This window comes from Schistocerca cancellata, chromosome 7 (assembly GCF_023864275.1).
Source record: "Schistocerca cancellata isolate TAMUIC-IGC-003103 chromosome 7, iqSchCanc2.1, whole genome shotgun sequence".
In the NCBI taxonomy this organism is placed as follows: domain Eukaryota; kingdom Metazoa; phylum Arthropoda; class Insecta; order Orthoptera; family Acrididae; genus Schistocerca; species Schistocerca cancellata.
In genome coordinates this window covers 562,700,848-562,724,719 of record NC_064632.1, presented here as the reverse complement: position 1 = coordinate 562,724,719, position 23,872 = coordinate 562,700,848, and positions in this window count along the sequence as shown.

Genomic DNA, 23,872 nt, shown 5'->3' with positions numbered 1-23,872 from the left:
TGGCCTCCAGGAGACGTTGATGGTTCATAATGCAGCAGACCACTTCTTTCCACAGACTCGCACCAGCTCAAATAATCTCGGAGCAGGACCAGTTGCAACTGCTACGCCACTGACTGCACTCTCTGGCGTCACTGGCAGTACTATTATGCTGAACAAAGGAAAAAAAATTAAATTTACATTTTTCGTTACAAAAATATGGCAGTCAAAGAGACCTGTTTCTCGAGTAACATCATTTACTTCCTATAAAATTCATCATCATCACCATCATCATCATTTAAGACTGATTATGCCTTTCAGCGTTCAGTCTGGAGCATAGCCCCCCTTATACAGTTCCTCCATGATCCCCTATTCAGTGCTAACATTGGTGCCTCTTCTGATGTTAAACCGATTACTTCAAAATCATTCTCAACCGAATACAGGTACCTTCTCCTCGGTCTGCCCCGACTCCTCCTACCCTCTACTGCTGAATCCATGAGTCTCTTGGGTAACCTTGCTTCTCTCATGCGTGTAACATGACCCCACCATCTAAGCCTGTTCGCCCTGACTGCTGCATCTATAGAGTTAATTCCCAGTTTTTCTTTGATTTCCTCATTGTGGACACCCTCCTGCCATTGTTCCCATCTACTAGTACCTGCAATCATCCTAGCTACTTTCATATTCGTAACCTCAACCTTGTTGATAAGGTAACCTGAATCCACCCGGCTTTCGCTCCCATACAACACAGTTGGTCGAAAGGTTGAACGGTGCACAGATAACATAGTCTTGGTACTGACATCCTTCTTGCAGAAGAGAGTAGATCGTAGCTGAGCGCTCACTGCATTAGCTTTCCAGTTCTTTCATTATGTAGCCATCCTGTGAGAATATGCGTCCTAAGTACTTGAAACCGTCCACCTGTTCTAACTCTGTTCCTTCTATTTGGCACTCAATCCGTTTATATTTCTTTCCCACTGACATTACTTTCGTTTTGGAGATGCTAATCTTCATCCCATAGTCCTTACATTTCTGATCTACCTCTGAAATATTACTTTGCAAACTTTCAATCGAATCTGCCACCACAACCGAGTCATCCGCATATCCTATAAAATTCAGCACAAAAAATTGTGTGTGAAGTGGATGGAAGCTCTTTAAACAGGCAGTAACGCACCTCATTTGTAGCAAAACCTCCAGCTCTCTGAAACACATGTCAGTCTTATGTAACCCCACCTTGTACCAAACACATTTCAGAATGAAACATGCTTATACTTATTTACATTTTGAACCATGATGTCCCAAAATAACAGTCTGGTCATAAAATAACTGGGTCCAAATGAAATATTACAGAGCTCTCTTAAGACCGACCCTGCAAAGCGTAGGTGATGTACGTAACTCAGCGTAGCATCTGATGTACTGTTCAGTACTCTGACATTTACAGATTGCTACCGTTGTCTGAAAAAGTGTATTGACTTAGTCATGTTGTTATACACACTATCCCGGTCTCCTTAAAGAAGAGGTATTCTACAGGTGTGTATTGCCACCTGTGACAACATTTTTGTTGTCATACAAACTCTAAACGTTAAATTGTTAGCTACAGAATATTTTCTGTGATTCATTGTCACTAACATTAGTTTCTGTTAACCTGAGTAAATGACAAAAAGTTTGTTTCCAGAAAGAATCTTGGACTACCGGTTTGTAACGATTTTTAACTTCTTTGTACAGGTCTATTACAAATGACTGAAGCGATTTCATAAATTCACTGTAGCTCCATTCATTGACATATGGTCGCGACACACTACATATACGTAGAAAAACTCATAAAGTTTTCTTCGGCTGAAGCCGCACTTCAGGTATCTGCCGCCACAGCGCTCGAGAGCGCAGTGAGACAAAATGGCGACAGGAGCCGAGAAAGCGTATGTCGTGCTTGAAATGCACTCACAGCAGTCAGTCAGAACAGTGCAACGACACTTCAGGACAAAGTTCAACAAAGATCCACCAATTGCTAACTCTATTCGGCAATGGTATGCGCAGTTTAAAGCTTCTGGATGCCTCTGTAAGGGGAAATCAACGGATTGGCCTGCAGTGAGCGAAGAAACGGTTGAACGCGTGCGGGCAAGTTTCACGCGTAGCCCGCGGAAGTCGACGAATAAAGCAAGCAGGGAGCTAAACCTACCACAGCCGACGATTTGGAAAATCTTACGGAAAAGGCTAAAGCAGAAGCCTTACCGTTTACAATTGCTACAAGCCCTGACACTCGATGACAAAGTCAAACGCTTTGAATTTTCGGCGCGGTTGCAACAGCTCATGGAAGAGGATGCGTTCAGTGCGAAACTTGTTTTCAGTGATGAAGCCACATTTTTTCTTAATGGTGAAGTGAACAGACACAATGTGCGAATCTGGGCGGTAGAGAATCCTCACGCATTCGTGCAGCAAATTCGCAATTCACCAAAAGTTAACGTGTTTTGTGCAATCTCACGGTTTAAAGTTTACGGCCCCTCTTTCTTCTGCGAAAAAAACGTTACAGGACACGTGTATCTGGACACGCTGGAAAATTGGCTCATGCCACAACTGGAGACCGACAGCGCCGACTTCATCTTACAACAGGATGGTGCTCCACCGCACTTCCATCATGATGTTCGGCATTTCTTAAACAGGATATTGGAAAACCGATGGATCGGTCGTGGTGGAGATCACGATCAGCAATTCATGTCATGGCCTCCACGCTCTCCCGACTAAACCCCATGCGGTATCTTTCTGTGGGGTTATGTGAAAGATTCAGTGTTTAAACCTCCTCTACCAAGAAACGTGCCAGAACTGCGAGCTCGCATCAACGATGCTTCCGAACTCATTGATGAGGACATGCTGCGCCGAGTGTGGGAGGAACTAGATTATCGGCTTGATGTCTGCCGAATCACTAAAGGGGCACATATCGAACATTTGTGAATGCCTAAACAAACTTTTTGAGTTTTTGTATGTGTGTGAGAAGCATTGTGAAAATATCTCAAATAATAAAGTTATTTTAGAGCTGTGAAATCGCTTCAATCATTTGTAATAACCCTGTATATGAAAAATGAGTTAATTATCTGCATTAGAAACCAGAATCCAAGTCTTCGCGGCTAATTCTGCAAGTGATTGTACCATCGTGGCATGAACCACAGTCCGCCCTAAAAGCATCGACTCGCAAACTACCGCTCTCGTAGTTTCCATCTGTCACAGAAAATCCCCTGTATGCTCCACTGCAAAGGACCTCATGCAAGAAATATTATCCTTTTTGTCATGAGTACGCATGCAACAGAATACATCAGTATTAGCATCCTACGGTCCAGAGTACTGACAGAGTTGCTTATCTAACTAAAGTAGCGCAAGTTACAAGAGAGTTCGTTTGGTTAAATGATTAGATTCCACGAGAGAGCATTCCCAGATGAGTCAGACAACATATATAATCCTCAAACATTTGTGTCACATAATGACCACGATTGAAAATGTGGAGAAATTTAACTCATACAGTCTTACTGGCAGTCGCTCTTCCTCAGCCACAAAAAGTACTGTCGCTGATGAACAATAAATGCAGATGCACATTGTGTGATCAAAAGTATCGGGAAGCACCCAAAAACATACTTTTTTCACATTAGGTGAATTGTGCTGCCACCTACTTCCAGGTACTCCATAGCAATGGCGTCAGTAGTCATTAGATATCGTGAGAGAGCAGAATGGGGCTCTCCGTGGAACTCACGGACTTGGAACGTGGTCAGGTGATTGGGTGTCACTTGAGTCATACGTCTGTACGCGAGATTTCCACGGTCCTAAACATCCCTAGGTCCACTATTTCCGATGTGACAGTGAAGTGGAAACGTGAAGCGACACGTACAGCACAAAAGCGTAGAGGCCGACCTCGTGTGTTGACTGACAGAAACGGCTACAGTTGAAGAGGGTCGTAATGTGTAATAGGCAGACATCTATCCAGGCCAACACACAGGAATAGCAAAGTACATACGGATCCACTGCCAGTACTATGACAGATAGGTGGGAGGTGCGAAAACTTGGATTTCATGGTCGAGCGGTTACTGACAAGCCACACATCACGCCAGTAAATGCCAAACGACGCCTCGCTTGGTGTAAGCAGCGTAAACATTGGACGACAGAAGAATGGAAAAGCGTTGTGTGGAGTGACGAATCACGGTACACAATGTGGCGATTCGATGGCAGGGTGTGGGAATGGCGAATGCCCGCTGAACGTCATCCGCCAGCGTGTGTAGTGCCAACAGTAAAATTCGGAGGCGGTGGTGTTATGGTGTGGTCGTGTTTTTTGGCGTTATGGTGTAGTCGTGTTTGTCATGGAGGGGGCTTGCACCCCTTGTTGTTTTGCATGGCACTACGACAGCACAGGCATACATTGATGTTTTAAGCACCTTTTTGTTTCCCAATGTTGAAGAGTGATTAAGGGATGGCGATTGCATCTTCCAAACGATCGAGCACCTGTTCATAATGCATGGCCTGTGGCGGAGTGGTTACACGACAGTAACTTCCCTGTAAAGGACGTACCTGCACAGAGTCCTCACTTGAATCATACAGAACATCTTTAGGATGTTTTGGAACGGAGAGTTTGTGTCATTCTTCACCGACCGTCATCGATACCTCTCCTCAGTGCAGCACTCCGTGAAGAATGGGCTGCAGTTCCCCATCTGATTAAATGTCGTGCCTGCGAGAGTGGAAGCTGTCATCAAGGATTAGGGGTGGCCAACACAATACTGAAATCCAGCATTACCGATGGAGGGAGCCACGAAGTCATTTTCAGCTATGTGTCCGGATACTTTTTATCACATAGTGTAGCTGCCTCAAAGATTAATTGATGTACCTTTAAGACCGAAAAACATCCGCTGCTAATACTCCGTTAGAAGAACCACATTTGTCGAGCGAAATATGAGATGTATTGTTTTATTATAATATATTTTGACATTATTGGGAAATTTATATTCGTGTTAATATGAAGTGAAGACAGGTAGTTCGTAAGTTGTATTTCATGTATGTGAAAGTAGTGGGACTGGATATATTCTGATAGAGTTTCCATTGTTGGGAGATTCAACCCTCCCCCTTCCCCTCATGCCTATGACATCATGCACTAATGCCAGATTTTCGGCACCCCCTCTGAAGTAAGCCATTTGGTCTGTGCATAAACTAGCAGGAAATACATAAATTGGTGGGAAATTTAAAGTACGGCCGGCCGTGGTAGCCGAGCGGTTCTATGTGCTACAGTCTGGAACCGCGCGACTGCTACGGTCGCAGGTTCGAATACTGCCTCAGGCATGGATGTGTGTGATGTCCTTAGGTTAGTTAGGTTTAAGTAGTTCTAAGTTCTAGGGGACTGATGACCTCAGAAGTTAAGTCCCATAGTGCTCAGAGCCATTTGAACCATGTTAAAGTACCCAAGGTTGTTCCCTAAAACTCAGACATCACTGTGGCAGTACGGCACTTGTTTTAAGTGTAATTTGGTGGGCTACTCAAAAATCCAAGATGGAAAATTATCTTCTTTGCCAAAAATCAAAAAGGAAGCATTGTTCCGTTGTGAAATTCAAAATTCGGAGGTAGTCATCCTGTGGATGCTGACACAGCCCCTTCATGTCGAACTCCAAGATGGGGATCGAAGATTTTGTTCATAAGAATACTTGTGCAGTACTGTGTCATCAGAATGAAGAAAAAGATTCAATATGTTGTACCGTATCATACTGATAATGTCCTATGATGTCAGACTCGAAGCTGGCGAACTAGTAAGGCAGATCTCAATACACTAGTGCAGGCTGTATCCCTGCCAGGCGTCCCAACTCCCTGGTGCTTTCACACTGGCCAGTTCACTCACACTAAATTTAGAATACTATCCAAGTACAAACGGTAGGAAAGCCAAAAGTCCTTGTTTTTCCACACTACTATGATGTAGTACCTTAAGTTGAGGTCCACTTGTGCAATCCTGCAAAAGTTGTCCCTCATTCAGTTGCAGACCCACTTGTGCTGCTGCAAGCACCACTGAGATTTGATGGGAAAAGTTGTACCTTTATCTGAACAAATATTACACTGGGGAGAGACCCCACCCTGCACCCAGGTCTGGCATCATGCCAAGTGTAGTCAACTCACCCACACCACTGCCAGGATCAGGCCTTCAACACGAAATCTCACTCGCTGGACTCGTGGTGTCAGCGTATTGGGACCAGTACTTCAGCCACCAACTGCCTCGTCACATGGGAGAAACGGTGCAGGGACACCACATGCATATTACTGGTTTGGCTGCCTATCACGAACAGCAGAATAGCAGTTCTATTTTACACCATTAATATGTTATTTGTGATGGCCTGTAACCACATTTCATTTGACCTAAGTTATTATGATGGAAAAACTGGAAAATGGAAGAAGCGTAAATATGCTTTAACCTACATTTAAAAAAAGTGGAAAATTCAAAACTCTCCAAAGTCTAAAACCAAGTAAGTCCACACATACCTTTCTTGTGGAGTTTCAGGAAATGAAATAATCACTTGTGCAATGGCTCAGGATCCAAAATGAGATTTACATTTCATACCTATATAATTCACCACAAAAAAATTATCTGTGGAGTGGATGGAAGCTCTTAAAATAGGCAGTAACGTCCCTCATTTATAGCAAAACCTCCAGCTCTCTAAAACACATTTCAGTCTTATACAATCCCACCATGTACATGTATCAAACAAGTATGAGAAAGAAACATACTTGTTTACAGGTTGAATCATGATCGTTAAAAGTGCGACAATTGCATGTGAAGGGAAAGCATCGACATTTTACTAAAGCTGCTAGCCTACATTTCCGCCTCAAAAATTATCAATAGTACCACAGACCTCACTCTGGTTCTTTCTGTCAGATGAGAAACATAACTGGGCAGTGACACACAATACTGCGCAGTCTGTTTTGATAGCTGCTGTCCAGGGAGTGCACCATTCTTCGTAAACAGGACGCATTGCATGAATCACACACACAGCCCAGCGAACAAGTGGTGGCCGACCTCATCAATGGTGGCATACTCTGATGGCCAAAAGTGTAAAGGATTGGAGTGACACATGACGTTGCGAGTGGAGCCCAATGCTGCTGATTTCCAACAGGTTTTCATGATCGTAATCGGTTGCTTTGGTTTTTCTGTTTGCTAGAAATGTGAAACAGAAAAAATGCAGTGCATAATATAGAAAATCATTTACTTTTACGACAACATTCGTCAATTTTGTCTTGAAATCAATGAATATTATACCTATCGTCTCTAGAGGAACGGAAGGTTCCAAATGATTGGAAAAGAGCACAGGTAGTCCCAGTCTTCAAGAAGGGTCGTCGAGCAGATGCGCAAAAGTATAGACCTATATCTCTGACGTCGATCTGTTGTAGAATTTTAGAACATGCTTTTTGCTCGAGTATCATGTCGTTTTTGGAAACCCAGAATCTACTATGTAGGAATCAACATGGATTCCGGAAACAGCGATCGTGTGAGACCCAACTCGCTTTATTTGTTCATGAGACCCAGAAAATATTAGATACAGGCTCCCAGGTAGATCCTATTTTCCTTGACTTCCGGAAGGCGTTCGATACAGTTCCGCACTGTCGCCTGATAAACAAAGTAAGAGCCTACGGAATATCAGACCAGCTGTGTGGCTGGATTGAAGAGTTTTTAGCAAACAGGACACAGCATGTTGTTATCAATGGAGAGACTTCTACAGATGTTAAAGTAACCTCTGGCGTGCCACAGGGGAGTGTTATGGGACCATTGCTTTTCACAATATATATAAATGACCTAGTGGATAGTGTCGGAAGTTCCATGCGGCTTTTCGCGGATGATGCTGTAATATACAGAGAAGCTGCAGCATTAGAAAATTGTAGCGAAATGCAGAAGGATTTGCAGCGGATAGGCACTTGGTGCAGGGAGTGGCAACTGACACTTAACATAGACAAATGTAATGTATTGCGAATACATAGAAGGAAGGATCCTTTATTGTATGATTATATGATAGCAGAACAAACACTGGTAGCAGTTACTTCTGTAAAATATCTGGGAGTATGCGTGCGGAACGATTTGAAGTGGAATGATCATATAAAATTAATTGTTGGTAAGGCGGGTTCCAGGTTGAGATTCATTGGGAGAGTGCTTAGAAAATGTAGTCCATCAACAAAGGAGGGGATCCGTACCAGATCGGGTTGACGGAGGAGATAGAGAAGATCCAAAGAAGAGCGGCGCGTTTCGTCACAGGGTTATTTGGTAACCGTGATAGCGTTACGGAGATGTTTAACAAACTCAAGTGGCAGACTCTGCAAGAGAGGCGCTCTGCATCGCGGTGTAGCTTGCTCGCCAGGTTTCGAGAGGTTGCGTTTCTGGATGAGGTATCGAATATATTGCTTCCCCCTACTTATACCTCCCGAGGCGATCACGAATGTAAAATTAGAGAGATTAGAGCGCGCACGGAGGCTTTCAGACAGTCGTTCTTCCCGCGAACCATACGCGACTGGAACAGGAAAGGGAGGTAATGACAGTGGCACGTAGAGTGCCCTCCGCCACACACCGTTGGGTGGCTTGCGGAGTATGAATGTAGATGTAGATGTAGATGTTACACGTACCTGTTATGATCCAAGTAGAATATCTCTGATTCCATTCTATATCTGTTGTCACGCTTACTTGAAAAACAATCCACACCTCTCAAACTGATCCATACAAGCAGCTTCTATCTTGTCTCCTTTATAGAGCCTGGCATTCACCGAGCACGTTTCCAACAAATTCTAGTCTTCCATATACTTTTCCTACCGCTGTTTTCGAGTGATTTTTCTCATTCATTTACATTAATCTATATACTGAAGAATAAAAATAAGGTATTCACTCAGTTTTAAACACAGAAAATGACACTGCATCAAGTGTTTATGAAATTTTTGTTAGATTATAGTGCAGGAGTTACGATTTTTCAATCATTCCAACATTACGCATAGTATCCTCTACGAAGTCAATGGCTCGTCAGTGAAATACGATTCATGCCATCGGTAGGTGCACTGAACAAGTGTCAGAACTCACAATATTAACTTTGTAATGATAGTAGTCGTTAGGACCTTACTTTACAGTGAAATCATCTTAGCTGTGCTGCATTGGTCCACTGGGCACACACTTGCAAGCACTGTACAGTTACTTGACACATTCCTCACAACGTAGGCAGAGCAGCTTGACAGTCAACATGCAATGTCACTCTACTTAACGCTGTTTCTACTTGGCAGTAAAAATATTTTGCATGGTATGGCTGCCATAATCTATGACCAATGCCAAGTTTTATTCATATTATAAAATGCAGAGATCTTGTAGCTACCATCGTGATGTGTCATAGTAAGAATGATAATCTGTAAAATCTACACTATCAACGAAAATACATCCATTTGTATGGAAATATCCAAATCAGTTTCTTGAATTACTGCTGTTACAAACTGCACTGCACTGCACATTACAATTTAGAATTGTCGACAAACCAACCATGCCAACAAACCAGTTCTACAGCAATTTCCTTCAGACGTATCTGCCATCACATGTAAACTGCAAGTGTAGAGCTCACAACCAGTAACGTCCTGGATATGTTGAGATCAGACAAAATTGATGGCTAAGACATCGAAGTGAGTGTTCCGTCACAACGATACCACAATTTGAAACTTACATCACAGTCAACTATAAGGGTGCTTATGTGGGAAAGCATGCTGTAATAGCTTCTGCAGATGTGTGGTTGGTGTGGTGGAGTTGGTAGTGTGGTGGTTGTTCTAGTAGCACATTCAGTTTCAAACACGAGATCTCATGGTGAATTCAGTAAGGTGGCAGCAGTATATTCATAACGAAGAATCTGAACTACACTGGTGTCCAAAATTAAAGCAACAAACGAAAATTTTGCAAGGTTGCTTTCATTTTCCCATAAAACAATATAAACAAGTGATAGTAAAGTAAAGGCCACACCATGCGGGCAATATCTTCCGTTTCATGCTCTATGATCTATGAGGTCGAGCATTTCCTGCTGGGATGGCTGGAACTGATCTGCTGTCGGACCCCCTCCGTCTAATAGACGTTGCTCAAGCATGGTGGTTTACATATATGGGCGGGTTTAATGACCTCTGAAGAGTCAAGGGGACTATGTCTGTGAAACAATACAGAACGTAAAGTACTGAAACATGCATAAAGGTAGACAAAAATTTTCTTCGTTATCTCCAAATCAATGTATAAGTACACAAATTCCGATAACTGGTTAATGTGCTCAGTATGAGGTGTGACCAACTCTGGCAGCAAAACGGGCTTGGCAACGAGGAGGCATGCTGTGAATGATGTCATCAGTCTCATGTTGAAGCAGTCCTTCCTGCAGAGCTGCTCGTAGTCTTGGAGAGTGGTCGGTGGATGCAGACGTGATGCAAGCCGTTTTCCTACTGTGCCCAGACCTGCTCTATGGGATTGAAATCGGGAGAGCGAGAAGGGCACTCCATGCGGGAAATATCTTCTGTTTTATGTTCTATGATCTATGACGCCGAGCATTATCGTCCATCAATACGAAGGCTGATTTATAACATTTTAGTAGGACACGCCGGTCTTAGTTTTGTGATATTCGAGAGAAAAATTTTGGACGGAATGGCAATACCGGACGCGTGCTGTAGTCCATTTAGCAGCACGCTTGCCATTTGATAGTTGGAGAAGAGCGAGGTCCGTCATCTATTGATGCCATCTTTTGAACCCCATAACAACCGCAAATGAAGTTCCAAGATCTCGTCACGATACGTGACAGCAATTAAACCTTTCCGACTGACCTGCACAATATCATGAAGAGGGTTCGAGTTATAAAATAATAAGAACCAAAATCAACCAATAATGGAAAATATAAAGTATTAGAAAAATCATAAACCCTACATAATCCCTGCCCACACCTTTAGGGATCCTCCTTGATATCGGGCTCTATCCACAATGTTTGGGTCCCAAAATCATGTTCCACATTCCCTCCAGATGCGAACCCCTTGATAACCACTGTCCAGACTAAATTGGGGCTCAACTGTGAAAACAAAATTGTCACTATGTTCGGCCACCCAGGTGGCTTTCTGATGACTCAATTCTTGACATTTCCTTCAGTGAAGACGCGTCAGAGGTAGACACACATACAGCAGCTCACTACAATTACGAGGTGCATTCAAGTTCTAAGGCATCCGATTTTTTTTCTCCGGACTGGAAAGATATAGAAACATGCGCATTGTTTTAAAATGACGCCGCGTTCATTGTCAATACGTCCCAGACATGGCAGCACCGTACGGCAGATGGAATTTTACCGCCAGCGGCGAGAATGAGAACTGTTTTAAATACTTAAAACAGCGACGTTTTCCTCACTTGAACAGCGTGCAATCATTCGTTTTCTGAATTTGCGTGGTGTGAAACCAATTGAAATTCATCGACAGTTGAAGGAGACATGTGGTGATGGAGTTATGGATGTGTCGAAAGTGCGTTCGTGGGTGCGACAGTTTAATGAAGGTAGAACATCGTGTGACAACAAACCGAAACAACCTCGGGCTCGCACAAGCCGGTCTGACGACATGATCGAGAAAGTGGAGAGAATTGTTTTGGGGGACCGCCGAATGACTGTTGAACAGATCGCCTCCAGAGTTGGCATTTCTGTGGGTTCTGTGCACACAATCCTCCATGACGACTTGAAAAGGGAAAAGTGTCATCCAGGTGGGTGCCACGAATGCTGACGGACGATCACATGGCTGCCCGTGTGGCATGTTGCCAAGCAATGTTGACGCGCAACGACAGCATGAATTGGACTTTCTTTTCGTCGGTTGTGACAATGGATGAGACGTGGATGCCATTTTTCAATCCAGAAACAAAGCGCCAGTCAGCTCAATGGAAGCACACAGAATCACCGCCACCAAAAAGTTTCGGGTAACCTCCAGTGCTGAACACATGATGGTGTCCATGTTCTGGGACAGCGAGGGCGTAATCCTTACCCATTGTGTTCCAGAGGGCACTACGGTAACAGGTGCATCCTACGAAAATGTTTTGAAGAACAAATTCCTTCCTGCACTGCAACAAAAACGTCCGGGAAGGGCAGCGCGTGTGCTGATTCACCAAGACAACGCACCCGCAGATCGATTTAACGTTACGCAATAGTTTCTTCGTGATAACAACTTTGAAGTGATTCCTCATGCTCCCTACCCACCTGACCTGGCTCCTAGTGACTTTTGGCTTTTTCCAACAATGAAAGACACTCTCCGTGGCCGCACATTCACCAGCCGTGCTCCTATTGCTTCAGCGATTTTCCAGTGGTCAAAACAGACTCCTAAAGGAGCCTTCGCCGCTGCCATGGAATCACGGCGTCAGCGTTGTGAAAAATGTGTCCGTCTGCAGGGCGATTACGTCGAGAAGTAAAGCCAGTTTCATCGATTTCGGGTGAGTAGTTAATTAGATAAAAAATCGGAGGCCTTAGAACTTGAATGAACCTCGTAAAACCACTCTGCCGAAGCCTTTTTCACACCATCTGCCTCAATACAGCACGTCCAGTGGATGCTGAGAGCTCACATGCCAGATTCCGTGTAGTACTAAGGCGGTAGCGTCGTGACCTTGCAGCCAAGTAACGGTCATTTCTTCTGGAATCACGTGTGGGCGGCTCTGTCCTCGTCTTTTGGATACAGTTCCGGTCTGTATACACTGTCGCCACATCTGAGAAACAACAGAACGATTCACACTAAGCCATCAGTCGACATCAGTTTGCGAATACCCTGCTTCCTTTATTTCTCGGGTCCTCCACCGCAGAGTGTGTGGTAGTCATCTTCTCTGTGCCATACTGCACCGTCTGTGACTTTGTACGCAGCGACTGTGGATGTGGGGCTACCCAGCAAACACTACATCGTTTCGTAGGTCATCATTGGCATGGTTGTCCGTTGACCGGAATGCCATCTTGATCGTACAGACACCTGGTTGACAGCTTGTATGATTTAGGACATGTTGAGAGCCATTCCTGGCAAAAAGTAAAAATGCGGACTCGATCAAAAAGCAGTCTTGGCCGTCTAGACATGGTTGAACTACAGACAACACGAGAAATGTACCTCTTTCCTGGTGGAATGGTTGGTACTGATCTGCTGTCGGACTCCCTACGTCTAATATGCGATGCTCAAGCACGGTTGTTTACATCTATAGGCGGGTTTAGTGACATCTCTGAACAGTCAAAGGGACTGTGTCTGTGACCTGACCTGACGGGATACCAATTCGATTCTACACAGAGTACGCGAAAGAACTTGCCCCCCTTCTAACAGCCGTGTACCGCAAGTCTCTAGAGGAACGGAAGGTTCCAAATGATTGGAAAAGAGCACAGGTAGTCCCAGTCTTCAAGAAGGGTCGTCGAGCAGATGCGCAAAACTATAGGCCTATATCTCTGACGTCGATCTGTTGTAGAATTTTAGAACATGTTTTTTGCTCGAGTATCATGTCGTTTTTGGAAACCCAGAATCTACTATGTAGCAATCAACATGGATTCCGGAAACAGCGATCGTGTGAGACCCAACTCGCTTTATTTGTTCATGAGACCCAGAAAATATTAGATACAGGCTCCCAGGTAGATGCTATTTTCCTTGACTTCCGGAAGGCGTTAGATACAGTTCCGCACTGTCGCCTGATAAACAAAGTAAGAGCCTACGGAATATCAGACCAGCTGTGTGGCTGGATTGAAGAGTTTTTAGCAAACAGAACACAGCATGTTGTTATCAAAGGAGAGACGTCTACAGACGTTAAAGTAACCTCTGGCGTGCCACAGGGAAGTGTTATGGGACCATTGCTTTTCAGAATATATATAAATGACCTAGTAGATAGTGTCGGAAGTTCCATGCGGCTTTTCGCGGATGATGCTGTAATATACAGAGAAGTTGCAGCATTAGAAAATTGTAGCGAAATGCAGGAAGATCTGCAGCGGATAGGCACTTGGTGCAGGGAGTGGCAACTGACCCTTAATATAGACAAATGTAATGTATTGCGAATACATAGAAAGAAGGGTCCTTTGTTGTATGATTATATGATAGCAGAACAAACACTGGTAGCAGTTACTTCTGTAAAATATCTGGGAGTATGCGTGCGAAACGATTTGAAGTGGAATGATCATATCAAATTAATTGTTGGTACGGCGGGTACCAGGGTGAGATTCATTAGGAGAGTCCTTAGAAAATGTAGCCCATCAACAAAGGAGGTGGCTTACAAAACACTCGTTCGACCTATACTTGAGTATTGCGCATCAGTGTGGGATCCGTACCAGATCGGGTTGACGGAGGAGATAGAGAAGATTCAAAGAAGAGCGGCGCGTTTCGTCACAGGGTTATTTGGTAACCGTGATAGCGTTACGGAGATGTTTAACAAACTCAAGTGGCAGACTCTGCAAGAGAGTCGCTCTGCATCGCGGTGTAGTTTGCTCGCCAGGTTTCGAGAGGGTGCGTTTCTGGATGAGGTATCGAATATATTGCTTCCCCCTACTTATACCTCCCGAGGATATCACGAAAGTAAAATTAGAGAGATTAGAGCGCGCACAGAAGCCTTCAGACAGTCGTTCTTCCCGCGAACCATACGCGACTGGAACAGGAAAGGGAGGTAATGACAGTGGTACGTAAAGTGCCCTCCGCCACACAGCGTTGGGTGGCTTGCGGAGTATAAATGTAGATGTAGATGTAGATTCACAGTCATCGTCTATCTTCAGGAGTTCTGGGAAATGGGGTGATGCAAAACTTTTTTTGATACGGGTATTTCTCAGTATGAAATATTTCAGCGTACCCCTAATGCATTTCTGTAAGAGCTGTTATGAACGTGTATTATAAATTCAGTTAAATAAATAACCATCTTCCCTTTACTGCTAATATCAGCGCCACTGCCAATATTATGTGCCTCACACGGAGGTGCTGTTTTGTTACGATCCCTGCCAGTGTTTTGGAATACACTGAGGAGTCATAGTCGTGTGATACCTCCTAATATCGTGTTGGATCTCCTTTTGCCCGGCGCGCTGCGTCATCTCGTTGTGGCACGGACTCGACAAGTAGCTGTAATCCCCTTCAGAAGTACTTAGGCATTCTTTTCCCATAGCCACCCATAATTTCGAAACTATTTCCAGTTCAGGATTCTGTGCTCGAACTGACCTCTCGATTATGTCCCGTAAATGTTTGATGGGATTCTTGTCGGGCGATCTGGATGACCAAATCATTAGCTAGAATTGTCCAGAATGTTCTTCAAACCAATCGCGAACAATGGTGGCCCATTGGCATGGTGCCATCCTGTTTGGGAACTTGAAGTCAATAAATGGCTCAAAGTAGCAGTTGGATAGAGGACCAAGTCCATTCCTTGTAAACACAGGCTCCATCATTATGGAGCCACCTCCAGTTCGCACACTGTCTTGTTGACAACCTGAATCCACGGGTTCGTGGGGTCTGCGCCACACTCGAACGCTACCATATACCCTTACCAATTGAAATAGGGACTCATCAGACCAGGTCATAGTTTCCCAGTTGGCTATGGTCACGACAGTAGACGGGCTGCAGGCAATGTCATGCTGTAAGCAAAGCCACTCGCGTCAGTCGTCTGCTGTCATAGCCCGTAACTCCAGATTTCGTCGCACTCTCGTAACGGATACATTCGTCGTGCGTCCCACATTTATTTCTGCTCATGTTTCGAGCAATGCTGCTTGGCTGTTAGCACTGACAACTCTAAGCAAATAAGGCTGTTCTCGCTCGTTAAATGAAGACAATCGACCATTGCGCTTTCGATGGGGAGAAGTAATGCATTAAATGTGCTATTCTCTGCACACACATCACACTGTAGATCTCAGAATATTGAATTCTCTGTTTCCGGTATGTAATGTCCCATGCACCTACTCCAATTACCATCCCACGTTCACACTCTTTTTATTTCCATCATGCGGTCTTAATCATATCAGAAACTTTTTCACAATCACTGAGAGCAACTACCTTCTTCTTGGATTTTTCGTTTACTTTTATTTCATACCTTCCCCCTCCCCTCCCCCCTCCCTCCCCGTATGGGATGGGGTTGGGCTGTCAGCGGTACAATATTCCACTCTACACGATTAAAAATTTTTAACGGTAATTAGAAACAAAGCATGGGACTGTGGTTTATTTTAAATTAAAAATCAAAGATGAACATTTAAAGAAACGAAAATATAACGTTTTAAAAACACATCGCAGAAAGATGAAATTCTGTAAATAAATATGAGGGAACTTCACAAATTGAGAAGTATTGTTGGAGAGAGTATGTTCCATAGGGTAGAGGAATGTGGGTAAAAGGATTTGAGTCTGTTAAGTAGGAAAATTATGGAGATGATAGTAGAAGTTGAGATGGTTAGTAGGAAATACAGTCGGTGGAAAAGACAGAGGGTGAGGAGCAGTGACTTGTGTGGGTATGGCAGTGGTTACAAGGGGAAAGGAATGGGGATGGATGGGAAGGGAAAAAGAGAGAGGAACCCTTTCGTGGAGTAGGACGTGAGGTGGAGGAGAGCTACATTTGGTAGAAAGGATAAATATCGGGGCGGATCCCATTGTCTGGAAGAGGAGTTGGTTGAAGTTGCGTTTCGATAAGAGATGGACTGTATTTAGGTGTAGGGACGGAGGGATGCGTTTGTCAAGGCGCAGCACATACCATAGGTGGTGCTCAAAGGACGACAATGGAATTAAGATTCTAGTCTGTTAGCAGGATAGCAGATGCGAAGGTATTCCATGTGGATGAGGGGGAGGGGGATTTTATTTTATAATAAGGGAACCATGTGTGGAAGGTAAACAGATGCGAAAAGCAAGATGAGGATGCATTGGCGTTCGAGGCTCAGGAGGGACTTACATAACTTTGGAGAGGTGAAGATCTGTGAAACATTTGCGTAACAGAGGATGAGCCAGATCAGAATTATATGAGTGTGGAGAAAACTGAAGGCGTGAATTCCTAAAGTTCAGCCTGTTAAGAGTTTCAACAGCGTCCCTCTATTGTGGATTTTCTGTTGGAGGTTAGTAGGAGAGGTTTCCACGTCAGCTGCTGCCCCAGGGCTCCTCCAAGATGTTTTAGCGTGTTAGTTAAGGTAGAACTCATGGAGGCGGAATGTGCAGGTGGTTCGTCCTATAATTATTGCTGGGTTTTAGTAGGAGTTGGTCTTCAGGAGCCATTTGTTACACCAGGAAGCTGGTATAGGTGGATTTGGAGGAATCGTTGGGATATATGGAGTGTAGGGTGGAGGGCGAGAAATGTGGTGTCAATTACCATGCTGAAGGAGGTGCACTGGTGCGGAAGGTTTGGGCAAATCAGCAGTGTAGAGGAGGTGAAGGAGAGAAGAGAGGAAGGAACCTTGGGCCACTTCTGCAGTAGGATGCAAGGCTCAGGAATAGGTATTGTTAATAGTCACAAAACGCTGGGCGATACAGCTCAACCCAATCCCCTTTTATATCCGGTGTACGAGGTTTAGCCGCTATCTGTGTATGTGCATATTACTGCCCCATGGATTTTATCATCTCTTATGTTAACGTTAGTTGACGAACACAAGTGAGGAATGAAGTCACAGGAATATATTGGCTGTTCAATACGCTATACTGTGTAGTAATGGTTTTTCACTGCGCACTGTGTCAGCCGTAGTACGTATCCGCGATATGAACTCATATCATGTGACACTACAAGTTGTCTATAAGACCAGAAACATGTCTTTTCAACGATGACGTGTCACAGACAGATCTGAAATATTTATCACATAAATAATGATATCAAAAACGTAATAACTTCTGATTCCTAACCGTATAAACGCTATATTAATTTTCATTTCAACATGAATATGAGAAAGACTATAAAGCCGAAATTACGATAGTGTAAAGTAAATTAACAATTAACATTCAAATGACGGAAATTTCTTTAAAAAGAATACATGAAAGCTTTTCAGTCATTTTCAAAACAAGGTACTTAAGAAATTTCTTGTATTTATAATATTAAGCTGTAATATCTTGAGAAGACAACACATGGCTATCCGTATAAAAAAATACGCAGTGCTGTTCTCAGAGTTCATGTAAGTAGTCGAGACATGGCACATAGGAAATAACGTCGATTAGATCCTTTATGCTGAAAGAAACAAATTCAGTTGATACTAACGCGCAAAAGCTCACTGCGTTTCCGAAATGAGAGAGCCCGTTCAGGTAAATTTCCATCAGCGGGGAAGCTGCCTCTAGTAATCAGAATAGGGAATGAATGAGGCTTTTGATGAATTTTGTATAATGATTGCATCGTCCATAATCAATGGGCACCAGCGTGTGTTTGTTATGCGCGCAGCGTGTGCAGACGCCGCAAAATGACGGCCTCAATACGCGGAGGGTGTGCCGTGACGTGGTAGCAATTTTATGGCAGCTTTTCCGCTCTTGTGAAGAAATACATAAAGCACTTCCTGCTATTTACCAATTCCATTATTCATCCTACGAGATAACGTACTGTGCACGACTCGGCACACCTAAGGAGACTTTTAATCCAGTTACGCTGCAGTAGATGTACACCAATGGCCATTAAAATTGCTACACCAAGAAGAAATGCAGATGATAAACGGGTATTCATTGGACAAATATAGTATACTAGAACTGACACGTGATTACACTTTCACGCAATTTGGGTGCATAAATTCTGAGAAATCAGTACCCAGAACAACCACCTCTGGCCGTAATAACGGCCTTGATACGCCTGGACATTGAGTCAAACAGAGCTTTGATTGCGTGTACAGGTACAGCTACCCATGCAGTTTCAACACGATACCACCGTTCATCAAGAGTAGTGACTGGAGTATTGTGACGAGCCAGTTTCTCGGCCACCATTGACCAGACGTTTTCAATTGGTGAGAGATCTGGAGAATGTGCTGGACAGGGCAGCAGTCGAACATTTTCTGTATCCAAAAAGTCTCGTACAGAACCTGCAACATGCGGTCGTGCATTATCCTGCTGAAAAGTAAGGCTTCGCAGAGATCGAATGAAGGGTAGAACCACGAGTCGTAACACATCTAAAATGTAACGTCCACTGTTCAAAGTGCCGTCAATGAGAAAAAGAGGTGACCGAGACGTGTAACCAATGGCACCCCACACTATCATTCCGGGTGATACGCCAGTATGGCGATGACGACTACACAATTACAATGTGCGTTCACCGCGATGTTGACAAATACGGATGCGACCATCATGATTCTGTTTATCAGAACCTGATTCATTCGAAAAAGTAACGTTTTGCCATTCGTGCACCCAGGTTCGTCGTTGAGTACACCATCGCAGGCGTTCCTGTCTGTGATGCAGTCCTGGTCTCCGAGCTGATATTCCTTGCTGCTGCAAACGTCTTCGAACTGTTCGTGCAGATAGTTGTTGTCTTGCAAACGTCCCCATCTGTTGACTCAGGGATCGAGACGTGGCTGGACGAGCCGTTACAGCCATGCGAATAAGATGCCTGTCATCTCGACTGGTAGTGATACGAGGCCGTTGGGATCCAGCACGGGGTTCCGTATTACCCTCCTGAACCCACCGATTCCATATTCTGATAACAGTCATTGGATCTCGATCAAAGCGAGCAGCAATGTCGCGATACGATACACCGCAGTCGCGATAGGCTACAAACCGACCTTTATAAAAGTAGGACACGTGATGGTACGCATTTCTCCTCCTTACACGAGGCATCACAACAACGTTTCACCAGGCAACGTCGGCCAACTGCTGTTCGTGTATGAGACATCGGTTGGAAACATTCCTGATGTCAGCACGTTGTAGTTGTCGCCACCGGCGCCAACCTTGTGTAAATGCTCTGAAAAGCCAATCATTTACATATCACAGCATCTTCTCCCTGTTAGTTAAATTTCGCGTCTGTACCACATCATCTTCGTAGTGAAGCAATTTTAATGGCCAGTAGTGTATTTAATTTGTAGATGAAATTTAACGTTTTATGTTGGACTGCAATCTAGTGTCGTATTCACAACTCTAATTTGTCGCTCAAAGTTTCCGTTTGATGTTTTGTCACTGTCGCTGCAAACAAGGTTATGCACGATGAAAACGCCGGAAAGTTGGGCGATCATTTTTTGTTGAGTTATTCATTAACATTCAAAAATAAGAAATATTATCAAATTGTGGAAACCAGTAATTTCCGAATGCATGTATTGCTCCCATGTGTGGTCATTAGGTTCTACATAAGACAACTGGTCACGAAAGTTTAAAACAAACATAACATTCTAGAGGAATGAAAGTCCAGTAAACTTTTCAGTCGTACTGCTTCTATTGCTTCTAGCACAAAACTGTCCTTTTTGTAAATTAGAATGACATACGATAGTTTCAGCTAGAAAGAAATCGCAATGAAGGATACTTCCCATCAGATTTCCAGTGTGCCACGAAGTTCAGCCCCCAACTATGCATCCTAAAAGTAAACTGCATTTAGAGCCAGGTTAGGTTTCCGTCCCAAGTGACAAAGGGGTCACTTGGGGCCCCCCAGCTGAGAGGGGCGACAGAGGATGCCACACGGTAGGTTGCGAAATCTGACGCGAGTGAAAGAAAACGATGAGAGAGGTAAAAACATTCCAATAAACTAGGCTACGTTTGTTTGCCACCGCCACTGATTTTAAGATCAAATATTGTCATAGTTAATATACAGCGGCAATCAGCGAAAAATCAGCGAAGATTTGTACTTCAAATATTGTGGAAACTAAAAGCACTATTGATGTGCGGTTCTCACCAAATGTATTGGTGATAAGGGCTCTCATTGTTAGGTAGTAAACAGATAATAATAATGCCTATAAAGTGTATTTTTGTGCAAAAGGAAAATGCCTTTCGGCATTAACAAAGACGACATTAACATTGGGTAAATCACAATATCAGTGGTGTTTGTTACAGTTGTCTACTGCGAGTCGTTAATGTGTAAAATTTCCATACCAACGTTTGTTTTTGCCATTCAACCTACGTATTTGCTAGGTACGATATTATTTACACTTGCAGTGTGCGTGTGTGTTGATTTGGTGCTTTGTGACTTGCTAGTCAGGTGTTGTGTGAGAGTCTAAGCAGCAGGTCGTGAATGGAAGACGGGATTTACTAATGGAGGAAAAGCTGACATGCCCATGGTGTATGGAGAGTGTAAGAAAAATGCAGTTCGTTCTTGCAAGGTGTATAAAGCGAGATATCGCAATAGACGTCTACAGTTTCGACGGATATTTATCAGCCTCTTCAAACAGTTCCGTGGAAGTGGAAAGCGGTAGACAACGGAACAAAAGAAGACAAGTGACGACAGAAGAGGGGGAAATTAATGTTCTTGTTGCTGTTGCAGCTAATCCGCACGTTAGTTCCCGCGCAATCGCACGAGGATGCTTCATGAGCCACTCTCGTGTGCTGCTGCACTAGTATTAGTCTTAGTCGTAGGAAAGGTGAATTGTGTTCAAATTCAGGAAAGGCGCGGTTGGGCAATGAAGTCCGGAGCCACTGTCAGAGTGGGGTAGTAGTCGGCAGCCAGTAGGCCAGGCATAGTGAACATGGCGCGTAGCTGCAGCGGCGTATTGCACGTACGATTTGTTTGGAGTGATGAAGCAAGGAGGCAGGGAAATGCAGCGTTGCTTTAAGTTATTGCGATGTATGAGACGAGGCAGTAGGCCAGAGCTGGGAGTAGCGATGTGTAAGTGGCTGACGTTTGGAAATTTACCCCTGCCATAGTTTCTGTCTCTCTCCGACACTACGTCATAAGCGAGGGAAAAAGCAGTATAAATAGTCAGGCACTTTTAGCTTGACGGATGTGCCAGGTCAGTCGAGAGTCAGTTCTGACCTGTGCTGGTCTACGCTTATAGGGGCCAGTCTGGCAGCAATGTTGTAAATATTCTGTGAACCCTGTACTTTGTTTCTACTTACTTGTTCAGGCTGTATTCCGCCTCCAGGGACACAACACTGGGGTGGGACAGAATGGCAGCCGGGTACTTGGAGATTACACGGTCTGCCTGAAGGACGGTAGGGACAGCGGTCTGCAGCGGGTATATCATGGCCCATGTTCACTTCCCACTTGGTGTACCGGGGTCCGAGCGAGGCGTACGCTGCTGGAGGCGCAGCAGCGCCAGGGACGGCAGCGGGTGTTGCCATCCAGCAAGGACCACTAGTGGCAAGTTGCGGCACAGCTTCTAGGAGGGTGTGGGTTCGAGTCTGGTCTTGTCCTGGGAGCAGTGGTGGCCCAAGGGCCACGGGTGACCATTAAAACCATCTTTGCCCCGTGGCCTCCAGACGAGAAGTGGCGCAGTGGGCCCAGGCTTAAGGTCTACCAACTGGAGTCCTAGGTTCGACCATCGACACCCCACAAAAGACCTACACATTCTCCACGGACTTATTTCCATCCATACCACATCTCTCTCCATCAAGACCTGTGTGGAAACGGTTGTGAGAATTGTATGAATTTCTTTACATGTGTATTAAGACAAGATATTTTAGATGTATCACGTATCTTGCTTAGTGATGTAGTGGCATTTACCAAATATGGCCAGGTAAACCGCAGAATCATGCACTATTAGTCTGTTGACAGTCGCCGTTGGATTCCTCAGGTGAAACGTTAGCATCCATAGAGTGTGGTGTGCGACAGTTACCATTGGCTGATAGGCCTGTTTTTCATTGACGGAAAACTGTACATGCACAAGTATCGCAGTCTCCTAAGAGACCATCTTCCACGTACACTAGAAGATGTTTCTCTGCAGATATAAGAGGAACCTGTAATACCAACATTATGGCTGCCCAGCCAATAGTGCACTACGTACTACAGCATGTCTTCAATATTTATTTCCAAGTCGCTGGACTGGACGCAGAGGATATGTACCTTGGGCGGCCAGTTCCCCAGATTTGACGCCTGTAGACTTTTTTCTTTGACGACAGCTGGAAGAGGCTGTCTAGCACACACCCGCTGATATGCCATGACATATTACTGCAGCCTCCTCTGACACCTCCACTGAAATGCTAACATGTGTGCAGCAGTTGTTCCATACCGGACTGGTCAAAATCCACTTATCTTGTTACTTAGTGTGTGCTACCACAGGTATTGTACAAGTGTCGATGTAAGAACTTTTCAAAACGCGATATCTCGTAAACTACTAGCCTACACTCCTCGAACAAACACTACTGACATTCTAAGTTAACCTCCTTTTAGTTTGCTAATGTCAATAGGCATCGTTCCATTTAAAAATGCGTATGTTTGCACAAAAATACATTTTCGAAGTGTTGTTACTGTTTTTTGATTGGTTAATAATACGAGCTCCTGACTACCAACCCATCCGGTGAAAGCAGCACATCAACAGCACTTTCCATTTCCGCAGTATTAGTGATATAAGTTCTGGGTGCTTCATCCGGTATATTTGACAAATGGCTGGACTGATTCCCAATTTTTGGGCGCTAAACTTCTTTTCTCAAGATCGTTCTACTGGTGTAGTAGTTACTCTTTTTAAAATGGAAAGCAAAGGCTATGTAACTATGGCCACAGAATCAAAAAACTTCACGTATAGTCTTCAGGATGTCTAATTTCACTCTCATATGTGCATAGGGGACAGCATACATATGGGTGCTTGATCTAGAAGCTAACAGGGTGACTCCAAAATATGTTAAGACCCTCGTCAAAGCTGGGCGGAAGTTATAATGCCACACGAAATATCAAAAATTTACTTGCTATTGTTTCGTCATTACCTAATTGAGGGAAAATCCTTCGCTAGAATAAAACCTTGTGCCATATCGGCATACAAAATAAACGATGTAAAAACATGGTAAACTTTTAATGGGTCGCAGCAGACATTGTACGCCCATGGATCTACATGCCACAGGAGCTAAGCGTGCGTCATTGGGCAGTGTTTGATACGAATGCGAATGAGGAACACTTCGTTCCTTCTCA